Raw genomic sequence first — 17,702 nt, 5'->3', positions numbered from 1 at the left:
AGCATGGTTCAGCAGGCCCGCAAACAACTGAAAAGAATGCCTCTCCTTTGGTGCAGCTCAGGAGTACACGTTCAGCAAAGGTCTCCATAACAAGCCGGCAAACCACATTTCGTCCTCCTCCTCCTCAACAACACACTACATGTCCTCCTCCTCCTCCTCAACAACAACGAACTTGTAAAATACACATTTTCTTTAAAGAAAACAAAACACACAGATGACAGTCTGATTTCCCATCAGCTATACAGCCAACAGTATCTAAGGTCGATAGCCCTCCCTTGTGCAGAGGAGCCCAGAAGCCAGCCTTCAAGAGCAAACGAACGAACACTTCGGTGACTACAAAGTGGGGCCAAGTGGGCTTGTCCTGGAGTTGAACACAGGGCCTCTCACACCCTCAGCAAGAATCATACCCCTAGACCAACGAGCCAAGTTAACGGAGGGTGTCGCAGTTTCTGCTGGGCAAGCGCGTAACTGCTTTGGGGCAGACCGGGAGACCTACGCACACTGACTGATAGCATGGACTGTAGCGCTGAAGTGTCTTTCCAGAACGGTAACCGTATCCCCAGTGAGACAGCACTGAGAGCATGGTTCAGCAGGCCCGCAAACAACTGAAAAGAATGCCTCTCCTTTGGTGCAGCTCAGGAGTACACGTTCAGCAAAGGTCTCCATAACAAGCCGGCAAACCACATTTCGTCCTCCTCCTCCTCAACAACACACTACATGTCCTCCTCCTCCTCAACAACAACAACGAACTTGTAAAATACACATTTTCTTTAAAGAAAACAAAACACACAGATGACAGTCTGATTTCCCATCAGCTACACAGCCAACAGTATCTGAGGTTGAAAGACCTCCCTGGTGCAGAGGAGCCCAGAAGCCAAGCATCGAGAGAGAACAAACGAATGCTTCAGAGAATGCAAAGTGGGGCCAAGCGGGCTCATCCGGGAGTTGAACCCGGGACCTCTCGCACCCTAAGCGAGAATCATACCCCTAGACCAACGAGCCAAGTTAACGGAGGGTGTCGCAGTTTCTGCTGGGCAAGCGCGTAACTGCTTTGGGGCAGACCGGGAGACCTACGCACAATGACTGATAGCATGGACTGTAGCGCTGAAGTGTCTTTCCAGAACGGTAACCGTATCCCCAGTGAGACAGCACTGAGAGCATGGTTCAGCAGGCCCGCAAACAACTGAAAAGAATGCCTCTCCTTTGGTGCAGCTCAGGAGTACACGTTCAGCAAAGGTCTCCATAACAAGCCGGCAAACCACATTTCGTCCTCCTCCTCCTCAACAACACACTACATGTCCTCCTCCTCCTCCTCAACAACAACAACAACAACAACGAACTTGTAAAAAACACATTTTCTTTAAAGAAAACAAAACACACAGATGACAGTCTGATTTCCCATCAGCTATACAGCCAACAGTATCTGAGGTCGATAGCCCTCCCTTGTGCAGAGGAGCCCAGAAGCCAGCCTTCAAGAGCAAACGAACGAACACTTCGGTGACTACAAAGTGGGGCCAAGTGGGCTCGTCCTGGAGTTGAACCCAGGGCCTCTCACACCCTCAGCAAGAATCATACCCCTAGACCAACGAGCCAAGTTAACGGAGGGTGTCGCAGTTTCTGCTGGGCAAGCGCGTAACTGCTTTGGGGCAGACCGGGAGACCTACGCACACTGACTGATAGCATGGACTGTAGCTCTGAAGTGTCTTTCCAGAACGGTAACCGTATCCCCAGTGAGACAGCACTGAGAGCATGGTTCAGCAGGCCCGCAAACAACTGAAAAGAATGCCTCTCCTTTGGTGCAGCTCAGGAGTACACGTTCAGCAAAGGTCTCCATAACAAGCCGGCAAACCACATTTCGTCCTCCTCCTCCTCAACAACACACTACATGTCCTCCTCCTCCTCCTCAACAACAACAACGAACTTGTAAAATACACATTTTCTTTAAAGAAAACAAAACACACAGATGACAGTCTGATTTCCCATCAGCTACACAGCCAACAGTATCTGAGGTTGAAAGACCTCCCTGGTGCAGAGGAGCCCAGAAGCCAAGCATCGAGAGAGAACAAACGAATGCTTCAGAGAATGCAAAGCAGTGCCAAGCGGGCTCGTCCGGGAGTTGAACCCGGGACCTCTCGCACCCTAAGCGAGAATCATACCCCTAGACCAACGAGCCAAGTTATCTGACAGTTTCACAGTTTCTGCTGGGCAAGCGCGTAACTGCTTTGGGGCAGACCGGGAGACCTACGCTCACTGACTGATAGCATGGACTGTAGCGCTGACGTATCTTTCCAGAACGGTAACCGTATCCCCAGTGAGACAGCACTGAGAGCATGGTTCAGCAGGCCCGCAAACAACTGAAAAGAATGCCTCTCCTTTGGTGCAGCTCAGGAGTACACGTTCAGCAAAGGTCTCCATAACAAGCCGGCAAACCACATTTCGTCGTCCTCCTCCTCAACAACACACTACATGTCCTCCTCCTCCTCCTCAACAACAACAACAACAACAACAACGAACTTGTAAAAAACACATTTTCTTTAAAGAAAACAAAACACACAGATGACAGTCTGATTTCCCATCAGCTATACAGCCAACAGTATCTGAGGTCGATAGCCCTCCCTTGTGCAGAGGAGCCCAGAAGCCAGCCTTCAAGAGCAAACGAACGAACACTTCGGTGACTACAAAGTGGGGCCAAGTGGGCTCGTCCTGGAGTTGAACCCAGGGCCTCTCACACCCTCAGCAAGAATCATACCCCTAGACCAACGAGCCAAGTTAACGGAGGGTGTCGCAGTTTCTGCTGGGCAAGCGCGTAACTGCTTTGGGGCAGACCGGGAGACCTACGCACACTGACTGATAGCATGGACTGTAGCGCTGAAGTGTCTTTCCAGAACGGTAACCGTATCCCCAGTGAGACAGCACTGAGAGCATGGTTCAGCAGGCCCGCAAACAACTGAAAAGAATGCCTCTCCTTTGGTGCAGCTCAGGAGTACACGTTCAGCAAAGGTCTCCATAACAAGCCGGCAAACCACATTTCGTCCTCCTCCTCCTCAACAACACACTACATGTCCTCCTCCTCCTCAACAACAACAACGAACTTGTAAAATACACATTTTCTTTAAAGAAAACAAAACACACAGATGACAGTCTGATTTCCCATCAGCTATACAGCCAACAGTATCTGAGGTCGATAGCCCTCCCTTGTGCAGAGGAGCCCAGAAGCCAGCCTTCAAGAGCAAACGAACGAACACTTCGGTGACTACAAAGTGGGGCCAAGTGGGCTCGTCCTGGAGTTGAACCCAGGGCCTCTCACACCCTCAGCAAGAATCATACCCCAAGACCAACGAGCCAAGTTAATGGAGGGTGTCGCAGTTTCTGCTGGGCAAGCGCGTAACTGCTTTGGGGCAGACCGGGAAACCTACGCACACTGACTGATAGCATGGACTGTAGCGCTGAAGTGTCTTTCCAGAACGGTAACCGTATCCCCAGTGAGACAGCACTGAGAGCATGGTTCAGCAGGCCCGCAAACAACTGAAAAGAATGCCTCTCCTTTGGTGCAGCTCAGGAGTACACGTTCAGCAAAGGTCTCCATAACAAGCCGGCAAACCACATTTCGTCCTCCTCCTCCTCAACAACACACTACATGTCCTCCTCCTCCTCAACAACAACAACGAACTTGTAAAATACACATTTTCTTTAAAGAAAACAAAACACACAGATGACAGTCTGATTTCCCATCAGCTACACAGCCAACAGTATCTGAGGTTGAAAGACCTCCCTGGTGCAGAGGAGCCCAGAAGCCAAGCATCGAGAGAGAACAAACGAATGCTTCAGAGAATGCAAAGCAGTGCCAAGCGGGCTCGTCCGGGAGTTGAACCCGGGACCTCTCGCACCCTAAGCGAGAATCATACCCCTAGACCAACGAGCCAAGTTAACGGAGGGTGTCGCAGTTTCTGCTGGGCAAGCGCGTAACTGCTTTGGGGCAGACCGGGAGACCTACGCTCACTGACTGATAGCATGGACTGTAGCGCTGAAGTGTCTTTCCAGAACGGTAACCGTATCCCCAGTGAGACAGCACTGAGAGCATGGTTCAGCAGGCCCGCAAACAACTGAAAAGAATGCCTCTCCTTTGGTGCAGCTCAGGAGTACACGTTCAGCAAAGGTCTCCATAACAAGCCGGCAAACCACATTTCGTCCTCCTCCTCCTCAACAACACACTACATGTCCTCCTCCTCCTCCTCAACAACAACGAACTTGTAAAATACACATTTTCTTTAAAGAAAACAAAACACACAGATGACAGTCTGATTTCCCATCAGCTATACAGCCAACAGTATCTAAGGTCGATAGCCCTCCCTTGTGCAGAGGAGCCCAGAAGCCAGCCTTCAAGAGCAAACGAACGAACACTTCGGTGACTACAAAGTGGGGCCAAGTGGGCTTGTCCTGGAGTTGAACACAGGGCCTCTCACACCCTCAGCAAGAATCATACCCCTAGACCAACGAGCCAAGTTAACGGAGGGTGTCGCAGTTTCTGCTGGGCAAGCGCGTAACTGCTTTGGGGCAGACCGGGAGACCTACGCACACTGACTGATAGCATGGACTGTAGCGCTGAAGTGTCTTTCCAGAACGGTAACCGTATCCCCAGTGAGACAGCACTGAGAGCATGGTTCAGCAGGCCCGCAAACAACTGAAAAGAATGCCTCTCCTTTGGTGCAGCTCAGGAGTACACGTTCAGCAAAGGTCTCCATAACAAGCCGGCAAACCACATTTCGTCCTCCTCCTCCTCAACAACACACTACATGTCCTCCTCCTCCTCAACAACAACAACGAACTTGTAAAATACACATTTTCTTTAAAGAAAACAAAACACACAGATGACAGTCTGATTTCCCATCAGCTACACAGCCAACAGTATCTGAGGTTGAAAGACCTCCCTGGTGCAGAGGAGCCCAGAAGCCAAGCATCGAGAGAGAACAAACGAATGCTTCAGAGAATGCAAAGTGGGGCCAAGCGGGCTCATCCGGGAGTTGAACCCGGGACCTCTCGCACCCTAAGCGAGAATCATACCCCTAGACCAACGAGCCAAGTTAACGGAGGGTGTCGCAGTTTCTGCTGGGCAAGCGCGTAACTGCTTTGGGGCAGACCGGGAGACCTACGCACAATGACTGATAGCATGGACTGTAGCGCTGAAGTGTCTTTCCAGAACGGTAACCGTATCCCCAGTGAGACAGCACTGAGAGCATGGTTCAGCAGGCCCGCAAACAACTGAAAAGAATGCCTCTCCTTTGGTGCAGCTCAGGAGTACACGTTCAGCAAAGGTCTCCATAACAAGCCGGCAAACCACATTTCGTCCTCCTCCTCCTCAACAACACACTACATGTCCTCCTCCTCCTCCTCAACAACAACAACAACAACAACGAACTTGTAAAAAACACATTTTCTTTAAAGAAAACAAAACACACAGATGACAGTCTGATTTCCCATCAGCTATACAGCCAACAGTATCTGAGGTCGATAGCCCTCCCTTGTGCAGAGGAGCCCAGAAGCCAGCCTTCAAGAGCAAACGAACGAACACTTCGGTGACTACAAAGTGGGGCCAAGTGGGCTCGTCCTGGAGTTGAACCCAGGGCCTCTCACACCCTCAGCAAGAATCATACCCCTAGACCAACGAGCCAAGTTAACGGAGGGTGTCGCAGTTTCTGCTGGGCAAGCGCGTAACTGCTTTGGGGCAGACCGGGAGACCTACGCACACTGACTGATAGCATGGACTGTAGCTCTGAAGTGTCTTTCCAGAACGGTAACCGTATCCCCAGTGAGACAGCACTGAGAGCATGGTTCAGCAGGCCCGCAAACAACTGAAAAGAATGCCTCTCCTTTGGTGCAGCTCAGGAGTACACGTTCAGCAAAGGTCTCCATAACAAGCCGGCAAACCACATTTCGTCCTCCTCCTCCTCAACAACACACTACATGTCCTCCTCCTCCTCCTCAACAACAACAACGAACTTGTAAAATACACATTTTCTTTAAAGAAAACAAAACACACAGATGACAGTCTGATTTCCCATCAGCTACACAGCCAACAGTATCTGAGGTTGAAAGACCTCCCTGGTGCAGAGGAGCCCAGAAGCCAAGCATCGAGAGAGAACAAACGAATGCTTCAGAGAATGCAAAGCAGTGCCAAGCGGGCTCGTCCGGGAGTTGAACCCGGGACCTCTCGCACCCTAAGCGAGAATCATACCCCTAGACCAACGAGCCAAGTTATCTGACAGTTTCACAGTTTCTGCTGGGCAAGCGCGTAACTGCTTTGGGGCAGACCGGGAGACCTACGCTCACTGACTGATAGCATGGACTGTAGCGCTGACGTATCTTTCCAGAACGGTAACCGTATCCCCAGTGAGACAGCACTGAGAGCATGGTTCAGCAGGCCCGCAAACAACTGAAAAGAATGCCTCTCCTTTGGTGCAGCTCAGGAGTACACGTTCAGCAAAGGTCTCCATAACAAGCCGGCAAACCACATTTCGTCGTCCTCCTCCTCAACAACACACTACATGTCCTCCTCCTCCTCAACAACAACAACGAACTTGTAAAATACACATTTTCTTTAAAGAAAACAAAACACACAGATGACAGTCTGATTTCCCATCAGCTACACAGCCAACAGTATCTGAGGTTGAAAGACCTCCCTGGTGCAGAGGAGCCCAGAAGCCAAGCATCGAGAGAGAACAAACGAATGCTTCAGAGAATGCAAAGTGGGGCCAAGCGGGCTCATCCGGGAGTTGAACCCGGGACCTCTCGCACCCTAAGCGAGAATCATACCCCTAGACCAACGAGCCAAGTTAACGGAGGGTGTCGCAGTTTCTGCTGGGCAAGCGCGTAACTGCTTTGGGGCAGACCGGGAGACCTACGCACAATGACTGATAGCATGGACTGTAGCGCTGAAGTGTCTTTCCAGAACGGTAACCGTATCCCCAGTGAGACAGCACTGAGAGCATGGTTCAGCAGGCCCGCAAACAACTGAAAAGAATGCCTCTCCTTTGGTGCAGCTCAGGAGTACACGTTCAGCAAAGGTCTCCATAACAAGCCGGCAAACCACATTTCGTCCTCCTCCTCCTCAACAACACACTACATGTCCTCCTCCTCCTCAACAACAACAACGAACTTGTAAAATACACATTTTCTTTAAAGAAAACAAAACACACAGATGACAGTCTGATTTCCCATCAGCTACACAGCCAACAGTATCTGAGGTTGAAAGACCTCCCTGGTGCAGAGGAGCCCAGAAGCCAAGCATCGAGAGAGAACAAACGAATGCTTCAGAGAATGCAAAGCGGGGCCAAGCGGGCTCGTCCGGGAGTTGAACCCGGGACCTCTCGCACCCTAAGCGAGAATCATACCCCTAGACCAACGAGCCAAGTTAACGGAGGGTGTCGCAGTTTCTGCTGGGCAAGCGCGTAACTGCTTTGGGGCAGACCGGGAGACCTACGCTCACTGACTGATAGCATGGACTGTAGCGCTGAAGTGTCTTTCCAGAACGGTAACCGTATCCCCAGTGAGACAGCACTGAGAGCATGGTTCAGCAGACCCGCAAACAACTGAAAAGAATGCCTCTCCTTTGGTGCAGCTCAGGAGTACACGTTCAGCAAAGGTCTCCATAACAAGCCGGCAAACCACATTTCGTCCTCCTCCTCCTCAACAACACACTACATGTCCTCCTCCTCCTCCTCAACAACAACAACAACAACAACGAACTTGTAAAAAACACATTTTCTTTAAAGAAAACAAAACACACAGATGACAGTCTGATTTCCCATCAGCTATACAGCCAACAGTATCTGAGGTCGATAGCCCTCCCTTGTGCAGAGGAGCCCAGAAGCCAGCCTTCAAGAGCAAACGAACGAACACTTCGGTGACTACAAAGTGGGGCCAAGTGGGCTCGTCCTGGAGTTGAACCCAGGGCCTCTCACACCCTCAGCAAGAATCATACCCCTAGACCAACGAGCCAAGTTAACGGAGGGTGTCGCAGTTTCTGCTGGGCAAGCGCGTAACTGCTTTGGGGCAGACCGGGAGACCTACGCACACTGACTGATAGCATGGACTGTAGCGCTGAAGTGTCTTTCCAGAACGGTAACCGTATCCCCAGTGAGACAGCACTGAGAGCATGGTTCAGCAGGCCCGCAAACAACTGAAAAGAATGCCTCTCCTTTGGTGCAGCTCAGGAGTACACGTTCAGCAAAGGTCTCCATAACAAGCCGGCAAACCACATTTCGTCCTCCTCCTCCTCAACAACACACTACATGTCCTCCTCCTCCTCCTCAACAACAACAACAACAACAACGAACTTGTAAAAAACACATTTTCTTTAAAGAAAACAAAACACACAGATGACAGTCTGATTTCCCATCAGCTATACAGCCAACAGTATCTGAGGTCGATAGCCCTCCCTTGTGCAGAGGAGCCCAGAAGCCAGCCTTCAAGAGCAAACGAACGAACACTTCGGTGACTACAAAGTGGGGCCTAGTGGGCTCGTCCTGGAGTTGAACCCAGGGCCTCTCGCACCCTAAGCGAGAATCATACCCCTAGACCAACGAGCCAAGTTAACGGAGGGTGTCGCAGTTTCTGCTGGGCAAGCGCGTAACTGCTTTGGGGCAGACCGGGAGACCTACGCTCACTGACTGATAGCATGGACTGTAGCGCTGAAGTGTCTTTCCAGAACGGTAACCGTATCCCCAGTGAGACAGCACTGAGAGCATGGTTCAGCAGGCCCGCAAACAACTGAAAAGAATGCCTCTCCTTTGGTGCAGCTCAGGAGTACACGTTCAGCAAAGGTCTCCATAACAAGCCGGCAAACCACATTTCGTCCTCCTCCTCCTCAACAACACACTACATGTCCTCCTCCTCCTCAACAACAACAACGAACTTGTAAAATACACATTTTCTTTAAAGAAAACAAAACACACAGATGACAGTCTGATTTCCCATCAGCTACACAGCCAACAGTATCTGAGGTTGAAAGACCTCCCTGGTGCAGAGGAGCCCAGAAGCCAAGCATCGAGAGAGAACAAACGAATGCTTCAGAGAATGCAAAGCGGGGCCAAGCGGGCTCGTCCGGGAGTTGAACCCGGGACCTCTCGCACCCTAAGCGAGAATCATACCCCTAGACCAACGAGCCAAGTTAACGGAGGGTGTCGCAGTTTCTGCTGGGCAAGCGCGTAACTGCTTTGGGGCAGACCGGGAGACCTACGCTCACTGACTGATAGCATGGACTGTAGCGCTGAAGTGTCTTTCCAGAACGGTAACCGTATCCCCAGTGAGACAGCACTGAGAGCATGGTTCAGCAGGCCCGCAAACAACTGAAAAGAATGCCTCTCCTTTGGTGCAGCTCAGGAGTACACGTTCAGCAAAGGTCTCCATAACAAGCCGGCAAACCACATTTCGTCCTCCTCCTCCTCAACAACACACTACATGTCCTCCTCCTCCTCCTCAACAACAACAACAACAACAACGAACTTGTAAAAAACACATTTTCTTTAAAGAAAACAAAACACACAGATGACAGTCTGATTTCCCATCAGCTATACAGCCAACAGTATCTGAGGTCGATAGCCCTCCCTTGTGCAGAGGAGCCCAGAAGCCAGCCTTCAAGAGCAAACGAACGAACACTTCGGTGACTACAAAGTGGGGCCTAGTGGGCTCGTCCTGGAGTTGAACCCAGGGCCTCTCGCACCCTAAGCGAGAATCATACCCCTAGACCAACGAGCCAAGTTAACGGAGGGTGTCGCAGTTTCTGCTGGGCAAGCGCGTAACTGCTTTGGGGCAGACCGGGAGACCTACGCTCACTGACTGATAGCATGGACTGTAGCGCTGAAGTGTCTTTCCAGAACGGTAACCGTATCCCCAGTGAGACAGCACTGAGAGCATGGTTCAGCAGGCCCGCAAACAACTGAAAAGAATGCCTCTCCTTTGGTGCAGCTCAGGAGTACACGTTCAGCAAAGGTCTCCATAACAAGCCGGCAAACCACATTTCGTCCTCCTCCTCCTCAACAACACACTACATGTCCTCCTCCTCCTCAACAACAACAACGAACTTGTAAAATACACATTTTCTTTAAAGAAAACAAAACACACAGATGACAGTCTGATTTCCCATCAGCTACACAGCCAACAGTATCTGAGGTTGAAAGACCTCCCTGGTGCAGAGGAGCCCAGAAGCCAAGCATCGAGAGAGAACAAACGAATGCTTCAGAGAATGCAAAGCGGGGCCAAGCGGGCTCGTCCGGGAGTTGAACCCGGGACCTCTCGCACCCTAAGCGAGAATCATACCCCTAGACCAACGAGCCAAGTTAACGGAGGGTGTCGCAGTTTCTGCTGGGCAAGCGCGTAACTGCTTTGGGGCAGACCGGGAGACCTACGCTCACTGACTGATAGCATGGACTGTAGCGCTGAAGTGTCTTTCCAGAACGGTAACCGTATCCCCAGTGAGACAGCACTGAGAGCATGGTTCAGCAGGCCCGCAAACAACTGAAAAGAATGCCTCTCCTTTGGTGCAGCTCAGGAGTACACGTTCAGCAAAGGTCTCCATAACAAGCCGGCAAACCACATTTCGTCCTCCTCCTCCTCAACAACACACTACATGTCCTCCTCCTCCTCCTCAACAACAACAACAACAACAACGAACTTGTAAAAAACACATTTTCTTTAAAGAAAACAAAACACACAGATGACAGTCTGATTTCCCATCAGCTATACAGCCAACAGTATCTGAGGTCGATAGCCCTCCCTTGTGCAGAGGAGCCCAGAAGCCAGCCTTCAAGAGCAAACGAACGAACACTTCGGTGACTACAAAGTGGGGCCTAGTGGGCTCGTCCTGGAGTTGAACCCAGGGCCTCTCGCACCCTAAGCGAGAATCATACCCCTAGACCAACGAGCCAAGTTAACGGAGGGTGTCGCAGTTTCTGCTGGGCAAGCGCGTAACTGCTTTGGGGCAGACCGGGAGACCTACGCTCACTGACTGATAGCATGGACTGTAGCGCTGAAGTGTCTTTCCAGAACGGTAACCGTATCCCCAGTGAGACAGCACTGAGAGCATGGTTCAGCAGGCCCGCAAACAACTGAAAAGAATGCCTCTCCTTTGGTGCAGCTCAGGAGTACACGTTCAGCAAAGGTCTCCATAACAAGCCGGCAAACCACATTTCGTCCTCCTCCTCCTCAACAACACACTACATGTCCTCCTCCTCCTCAACAACAACAACGAACTTGTAAAATACACATTTTCTTTAAAGAAAACAAAACACACAGATGACAGTCTGATTTCCCATCAGCTACACAGCCAACAGTATCTGAGGTTGAAAGACCTCCCTGGTGCAGAGGAGCTCAGAAGCCAAGCATCAAGAGAGAACAAACGAATGCTTCAGAGAATGCAAAGCGGGGCCAAGCGGGCTCGTCCGGGAGTTGAACCCGGGACCTCTCGCACCCTAAGCGAGAATCATACCCCTAGACCAACGAGCCAAGTTAACGGAGGGTGTCGCAGTTTCTGCTGGGCAAGCGCGTAACTGCTTTGGGGCAGACCGGGAGACCTACGCTCACTGACTGATAGCATGGACTGTAGCGCTGAAGTGTCTTTCCAGAACGGTAACCGTATCCCCAGTGAGACAGCACTGAGAGCATGGTTCAGCAGGCCCGCAAACAACTGAAAAGAATGCCTCTCCTTTGGTGCAGCTCAGGAGTACACGTTCAGCAAAGGTCTCCATAACAAGCCGGCAAACCACATTTCGTCCTCCTCCTCCTCAACAACACACTACATGTCCTCCTCCTCCTCCTCAACAACAACAACAACAACAACGAACTTGTAAAAAACACATTTTCTTTAAAGAAAACAAAACACACAGATGACAGTCTGATTTCCCATCAGCTATACAGCCAACAGTATCTGAGGTCAATAGCCCTCCCTTGTGAAGAGGAGCCCAGAAGCCAGCCTTCAAGAGCAAACGAACGAACACTTCGGTGACTACAAAGTGGGGCCAAGTGGGCTCGTCCTGGAGTTGAACCCAGGGCCTCTCACACTCTCAGCAAGAATCATACCCCTAGACCAACGAGCCAAGTTAACGGAGGGTGTCGCAGTTTCTGCTGGGCAAGCGCGTAACTGCTTTGGGGCAGACCGGGAGACCTACGCACACTGACTGATAGCATGGACTGTAGCGCTGAAGTGTCTTTCCAGAACGGTAACCGTATCCCCAGTGAGACAGCACTGAGAGCATGGTTCAGCAGGCCCGCAAACAACTGAAAAGAATGCCTCTCCTTTGGTGCAGCTCAGGAGTACACGTTCAGCAAAGGTCTCCATAACAAGCCGGCAAACCACATTTCGTCCTCCTCCTCCTCAACAACACACTACATGTCCTCCTCCTCCTCAACAACAACAACGAACTTGTAAAATACACATTTTCTTTAAAGAAAACAAAACACACAGATGACATTCTGATTTCCCATCAGCTATACAGCCAACAGTATCTGAGGTTGAAAGACCTCCCTGGTGCAGAGGAGCCCAGAAGCCAAGCATCGAGAGAGAACAAACGAATGCTTCAGAGAATGCAAAGCGGGGCCAAGCGGGCTCGTCCGGGAGTTGAACCCGGGACCTCTCGCACCCTAAGCGAGAATCATACCCCTAGACCAACGAGCCAAGTTAACGGAGGGTGTCGCAGTTTCTGCTGGGCAAGCGCGTAACTGCTTTGGGGCAGACCGGGAGACCTACGCTCACTGACTGATAGCATGGACTGTAGCGCTGAAGTGTCTTTCCAGAACGGTAACCGTATCCCCAGTGAGACAGCACTGAGAGCATGGTTCAGCAGGCCCGCAAACAACTGAAAAGAATGCCTCTCCTTTGGTGCAGCTCAGGAGTACACGTTCAGCAAAGGTCTCCATAACAAGCCGGCAAACCACATTTCGTCCTCCTCCTCCTCAACAACACACTACATGTCCTCCTCCTCCTCCTCAACAACAACAACAACAACAACGAACTTGTAAAAAACACATTTTCTTTAAAGAAAACAAAACACACAGATGACAGTCTGATTTCCCATCAGCTATACAGCCAACAGTATCTGAGGTCGATAGCCCTCCCTTGTGCAGAGGAGCCCAGAAGCCAGCCTTCAAGAGCAAACGAACGAACACTTCGGTGACTACAAAGTGGGGCCTAGTGGGCTCGTCCTGGAGTTGAACCCAGGGCCTCTCGCACCCTAAGCGAGAATCATACCCCTAGACCAACGAGCCAAGTTAACGGAGGGTGTCGCAGTTTCTGCTGGGCAAGCGCGTAACTGCTTTGGGGCAGACCGGGAGACCTACGCTCACTGACTGATAGCATGGACTGTAGCGCTGAAGTGTCTTTCCAGAACGGTAACCGTATCCCCAGTGAGACAGCACTGAGAGCATGGTTCAGCAGGCCCGCAAACAACTGAAAAGAATGCCTCTCCTTTGGTGCAGCTCAGGAGTACACGTTCAGCAAAGGTCTCCATAACAAGCCGGCAAACCACATTTCGTCCTCCTCCTCCTCAACAACACACTACATGTCCTCCTCCTCCTCAACAACAACAACGAACTTGTAAAATACACATTTTCTTTAAAGAAAACAAAACACACAGATGACAGTCTGATTTCCCATCAGCTACACAGCCAACAGTATCTGAGGTTGAAAGACCTCCCTGGTGCAGAGGAGCTCAGAAGCCAAGCATCAAGAGAGAACAAACGAATGCTTCAGAGAATGCAAAGCGGGGCCAAGCGGGCTCGTCCGGGAGTTGAACCCGGGACCTCTCGCACCCTAAGCGAGAATCATACCCCTAGACCAACGAGCCAAGTTAACGGAGGGTGTCGCAGTTTCTGCTGGGCAAGCGCGTAACTGCTTTGGGGCAGACCGGGAGACCTACGCTCACTGACTGATAGCATGGACTGTAGCGCTGAAGTGTCTTTCCAGAACGGTAACCGTATCCCCAGTGAGACAGCACTGAGAGCATGGTTCAGCAGGCCCGCAAACAACTGAAAAGAATGCCTCTCCTTTGGTGCAGCTCAGGAGTACACGTTCAGCAAAGGTCTCCATAACAAGCCGGCAAACCACATTTCGTCCTCCTCCTCCTCAACAACACACTACATGTCCTCCTCCTCCTCCTCAACAACAACAACAACAACAACGAACTTGTAAAAAACACATTTTCTTTAAAGAAAACAAAACACACAGATGACAGTCTGATTTCCCATCAGCTATACAGCCAACAGTATCTGAGGTCAATAGCCCTCCCTTGTGAAGAGGAGCCCAGAAGCCAGCCTTCAAGAGCAAACGAACGAACACTTCGGTGACTACAAAGTGGGGCCAAGTGGGCTCGTCCTGGAGTTGAACCCAGGGCCTCTCACACTCTCAGCAAGAATCATACCCCTAGACCAACGAGCCAAGTTAACGGAGGGTGTCGCAGTTTCTGCTGGGCAAGCGCGTAACTGCTTTGGGGCAGACCGGGAGACCTACGCACACTGACTGATAGCATGGACTGTAGCGCTGAAGTGTCTTTCCAGAACGGTAACCGTATCCCCAGTGAGACAGCACTGAGAGCATGGTTCAGCAGGCCCGCAAACAACTGAAAAGAATGCCTCTCCTTTGGTGCAGCTCAGGAGTACACGTTCAGCAAAGGTCTCCATAACAAGCCGGCAAACCACATTTCGTCCTCCTCCTCCTCAACAACACACTACATGTCCTCCTCCTCCTCAACAACAACAACGAACTTGTAAAATACACATTTTCTTTAAAGAAAACAAAACACACAGATGACATTCTGATTTCCCATCAGCTACACAGCCAACAGTATCTGAGGTTGAAAGACCTCCCTGGTGCAGAGGAGCCCAGAAGCCAAGCATCGAGAGAGAACAAACGAATGCTTCAGAGAATGCAAAGCGGGGCCAAGCGGGCTCGTCCGGGAGTTGAACCCGGGACCTCTCGCACCCTAAGCGAGAATCATACCCCTAGACCAACGAGCCAAGTTAAGTGAGGGTGTCGCAGTTTCTGCTGGGCAAGCGCGTAACTGCTTTGGGGCAGACCGGGAGACCTACGCTCACTGACTGATAGCATGGACTGTAGCGCTGAAGTGTCCTTCCAGAACGGTAACCGTATCCCCAGTGAGACAGCACTGAGAGCATGGTTCAGCAGGCCCGCAAACAACTGAAAAGAATGCCTCTCCTTTGGTGCAGCTCAGGAGTACACGTTCAGCAAAGGTCTCCATAACAAGCCGGCAAACCACATTTCGTCCTCCTCCTCCTCAACAACACACTACATGTCCTCCTCCTCCTCAACAACAACAACGAACTTGTAAAATACACATTTTCTTTAAAGAAAACAAAACACACAGATGACAGTCTGATTTCCCATCAGCTATACAGCCAACAGTATCTGAGGTCGATAGCCCTCCCTTGTGCAGAGGAGCCCAGAAGCCAGCCTTCAAGAGCAAACGAACAAACACTTCGGTGACTACAAAGTGGGGCCAAGTGGGCTTGTCCTGGAGTTGAACCCAGGGCCTCTCACACCCTCAGCAAGAATCATACCCCTAGACCAACGAGCCAAGTTAATGGAGGGTGTCGCAGTTTCTGCTGGGCAAGCGCGTAACTGCTTTGGGGCAGACCGGGAGACCTACGCACACTGACTGATAGCATGGACTGTAGCGCTGAAGTGTCTTTCCAGAACGGTAACCGTATCCCCAGTGAGACAGCACTGAGAGCATGGTTCAGCAGGCCCGCAAACAACTGAAAAGAATGCCTCTCCTTTGGTGCAGCTCAGGAGTACACGTTCAGCAAAGGTCTCCATAACAAGCCGGCAAACCACATTTCGTCCTCCTCCTCCTCAACAACACACTACATGTCCTCCTCCTCCTCAACAACAACAACGAACTTGTAAAATACACATTTTCTTTAAAGAAAACAAAACACACAGATGACAGTCTGATTTCCCATCAGCTACACAGCCAACAGTATCTGAGGTTGAAAGACCTCCCTGGTGCAGAGGAGCCCAGAAGCCAAGCATCGAGAGAGAACAAACGAATGCTTCAGAGAATGCAAAGCAGTGCCAAGCGGGCTCGTCCGGGAGTTGAACCCGGGACCTCTCGCACCCTAAGCGAGAATCATACCCCTAGACCAACGAGCCAAGTTATCTGACAGTTTCACAGTTTCTGCTGGGCAAGCGCGTAACTGCTTTGGGGCAGACCGGGAGACCTACGCTCACTGACTGATAGCATGGACTGTAGCGCTGAAGTGTCTTTCCAGAACGGTAACCGAATCCCCAGTGAGACAGCACTGAGAGCATGGTTCAGCAGGCCCGCAAACAACTGAAAAGAATGCCTCTCCTTTGGTGCAGCTCAGGAGTACACGTTCAGCAAAGGTCTCCATAACAAGCCGGCAAACCACATTTCGTCCTCCTCCTCCTCAACAACACACTACATGTCCTCCTCCTCCTCCTCAACAACAACAACAACAACAACGAACTTGTAAAAAACACATTTTCTTTAAAGAAAACAAAACACGCAGATGACAGTCTGATTTCCCATCAGCTATACAGCCAACAGTATCTGAGGTCAATAGCCCTCCCTTGTGCAGAGGAGACCAGAAGCCAGCCTTCAAGATCAAACGAACGAACACTTCGGTGACTACAAAGTGGGGCCAAGTGGGCTCGTCCTGGAGTTGAACCCAGGGCCTCTCACACCCTCAGCAAGAATCATACCCCTAGACCAACGAGCCAAGTTAACGGAGGGTGTCGCAGTTTCTGCTGGGCAAGCGCGTAACTGCTTTGGGGCAGACCGGGAGACCTACGCACACTGACTGATAGCATGGACTGTAGCGCTGAAGTGTCTTTCCAGAACGGTAACCGTATCCCCAGTGAGACAGCACTGAGAGCATGGTTCAGCAGGCCCGCAAACAACTGAAAAGAATGCCTCTCCTTTGGTGCAGCTCAGGAGTACACGTTCAGCAAAGGTCTCCATAACAAGCCGGCAAACCACATTTCGTCCTCCTCCTCCTCAACAACACACTACATGTCCTCCTCCTCCTCAACAACAACAACGAACTTGTAAAATACACATTTTCTTTAAAGAAAACAAAACACACAGATGACAGTCTGATTTCCCATCAGCTACACAGCCAACAGTATCTGAGGTTGAAAGACCTCCCTGGTGCAGAGGAGCCCAGAAGCCAAGCATCGAGAGAGAACAAACGAATGCTTCAGAGAACGCAAAGCGGGGCCAAGCGGGCTCGTCCGGGAGTTGAACCCGGGACCTCTCGCACCCTAAGCGAGAATCATACCCCTAGACCAACGAGCCAAGTTAACGGAGGGTGTCGCAGTTTCTGCTGGGCAAGCGCGTAACTGCTTTGGGGCAGACCGGGAGACCTACGCTCACTGACTGATAGCATGGACTGTAGCGCTGAAGTGTCCTTCCAGAACGGTAACCGTATCCCCAGTGAGACAGCACTGAGAGCATGGTTCAGCAGGCCCGCAAACAACTGAAAAGAATGCCTCTCCTTTGGTGCAGCTCAGGAGTACACGTTCAGCAAAGGTCTCCATAACAAGCCGGCAAACCACATTTCGTCCTCCTCCTCCTCAACAACACACTACATGTCCTCCTCCTCCTCAACAACAACAACGAACTTGTAAAATACACATTTTCTTTAAAGAAAACAAAACACACAGATGACAG

At 51.0% G+C, this 17,702-nt stretch overlaps 15 non-coding genes across 15 annotated transcripts; all 15 read right to left on the bottom strand.

Moving 5' to 3' along the window:
- Positions 1–930: 930 nt before the first annotated feature.
- On the bottom strand, positions 931–1,002 carry trnap-agg (transfer RNA proline (anticodon AGG)). Its single transcript has one exon. It is a non-coding gene; the product is annotated as a tRNA-Pro (tRNA).
- Positions 1,003–2,101: 1,099 nt separating this feature from the next.
- Positions 2,102–2,173, bottom strand: trnap-agg (transfer RNA proline (anticodon AGG)). Its single transcript has one exon. It is a non-coding gene; the product is annotated as a tRNA-Pro (tRNA).
- A 1,677-nt stretch (positions 2,174–3,850) lies between these two features.
- On the bottom strand, positions 3,851–3,922 carry trnap-agg (transfer RNA proline (anticodon AGG)). Its single transcript has one exon. It is a non-coding gene; the product is annotated as a tRNA-Pro (tRNA).
- A 1,084-nt stretch (positions 3,923–5,006) lies between these two features.
- On the bottom strand, positions 5,007–5,078 carry trnap-agg (transfer RNA proline (anticodon AGG)). Its single transcript has one exon. It is a non-coding gene; the product is annotated as a tRNA-Pro (tRNA).
- Positions 5,079–6,177: 1,099 nt separating this feature from the next.
- Positions 6,178–6,249, bottom strand: trnap-agg (transfer RNA proline (anticodon AGG)). Its single transcript has one exon. It is a non-coding gene; the product is annotated as a tRNA-Pro (tRNA).
- Positions 6,250–6,755: 506 nt separating this feature from the next.
- On the bottom strand, positions 6,756–6,827 carry trnap-agg (transfer RNA proline (anticodon AGG)). Its single transcript has one exon. It is a non-coding gene; the product is annotated as a tRNA-Pro (tRNA).
- Positions 6,828–7,333: 506 nt separating this feature from the next.
- trnap-agg (transfer RNA proline (anticodon AGG)) lies at positions 7,334–7,405 on the bottom strand. The gene has a single exon. It is a non-coding gene; the product is annotated as a tRNA-Pro (tRNA).
- A 1,686-nt stretch (positions 7,406–9,091) lies between these two features.
- Positions 9,092–9,163, bottom strand: trnap-agg (transfer RNA proline (anticodon AGG)). The gene has a single exon. It is a non-coding gene; the product is annotated as a tRNA-Pro (tRNA).
- Positions 9,164–10,259: 1,096 nt separating this feature from the next.
- trnap-agg (transfer RNA proline (anticodon AGG)) lies at positions 10,260–10,331 on the bottom strand. The gene has a single exon. It is a non-coding gene; the product is annotated as a tRNA-Pro (tRNA).
- A 1,096-nt stretch (positions 10,332–11,427) lies between these two features.
- Positions 11,428–11,499, bottom strand: trnap-agg (transfer RNA proline (anticodon AGG)). The gene has a single exon. It is a non-coding gene; the product is annotated as a tRNA-Pro (tRNA).
- Positions 11,500–12,595: 1,096 nt separating this feature from the next.
- Positions 12,596–12,667, bottom strand: trnap-agg (transfer RNA proline (anticodon AGG)). Its single transcript has one exon. It is a non-coding gene; the product is annotated as a tRNA-Pro (tRNA).
- Positions 12,668–13,763: 1,096 nt separating this feature from the next.
- Positions 13,764–13,835, bottom strand: trnap-agg (transfer RNA proline (anticodon AGG)). Its single transcript has one exon. It is a non-coding gene; the product is annotated as a tRNA-Pro (tRNA).
- A 1,096-nt stretch (positions 13,836–14,931) lies between these two features.
- trnap-agg (transfer RNA proline (anticodon AGG)) lies at positions 14,932–15,003 on the bottom strand. The gene has a single exon. It is a non-coding gene; the product is annotated as a tRNA-Pro (tRNA).
- Positions 15,004–16,087: 1,084 nt separating this feature from the next.
- trnap-agg (transfer RNA proline (anticodon AGG)) lies at positions 16,088–16,159 on the bottom strand. Its single transcript has one exon. It is a non-coding gene; the product is annotated as a tRNA-Pro (tRNA).
- Positions 16,160–17,255: 1,096 nt separating this feature from the next.
- Positions 17,256–17,327, bottom strand: trnap-agg (transfer RNA proline (anticodon AGG)). Its single transcript has one exon. It is a non-coding gene; the product is annotated as a tRNA-Pro (tRNA).
- Positions 17,328–17,702: the final 375 nt, after the last annotated feature.

This window comes from Amia ocellicauda, chromosome 2 (genome assembly GCF_036373705.1).
Source record: "Amia ocellicauda isolate fAmiCal2 chromosome 2, fAmiCal2.hap1, whole genome shotgun sequence".
NCBI lineage: Eukaryota > Metazoa > Chordata > Actinopteri > Amiiformes > Amiidae > Amia > Amia ocellicauda.
The sequence above is the reverse complement of the archived record's forward strand: the minus strand, read 5'-3'. Positions and strand labels throughout refer to the sequence as shown.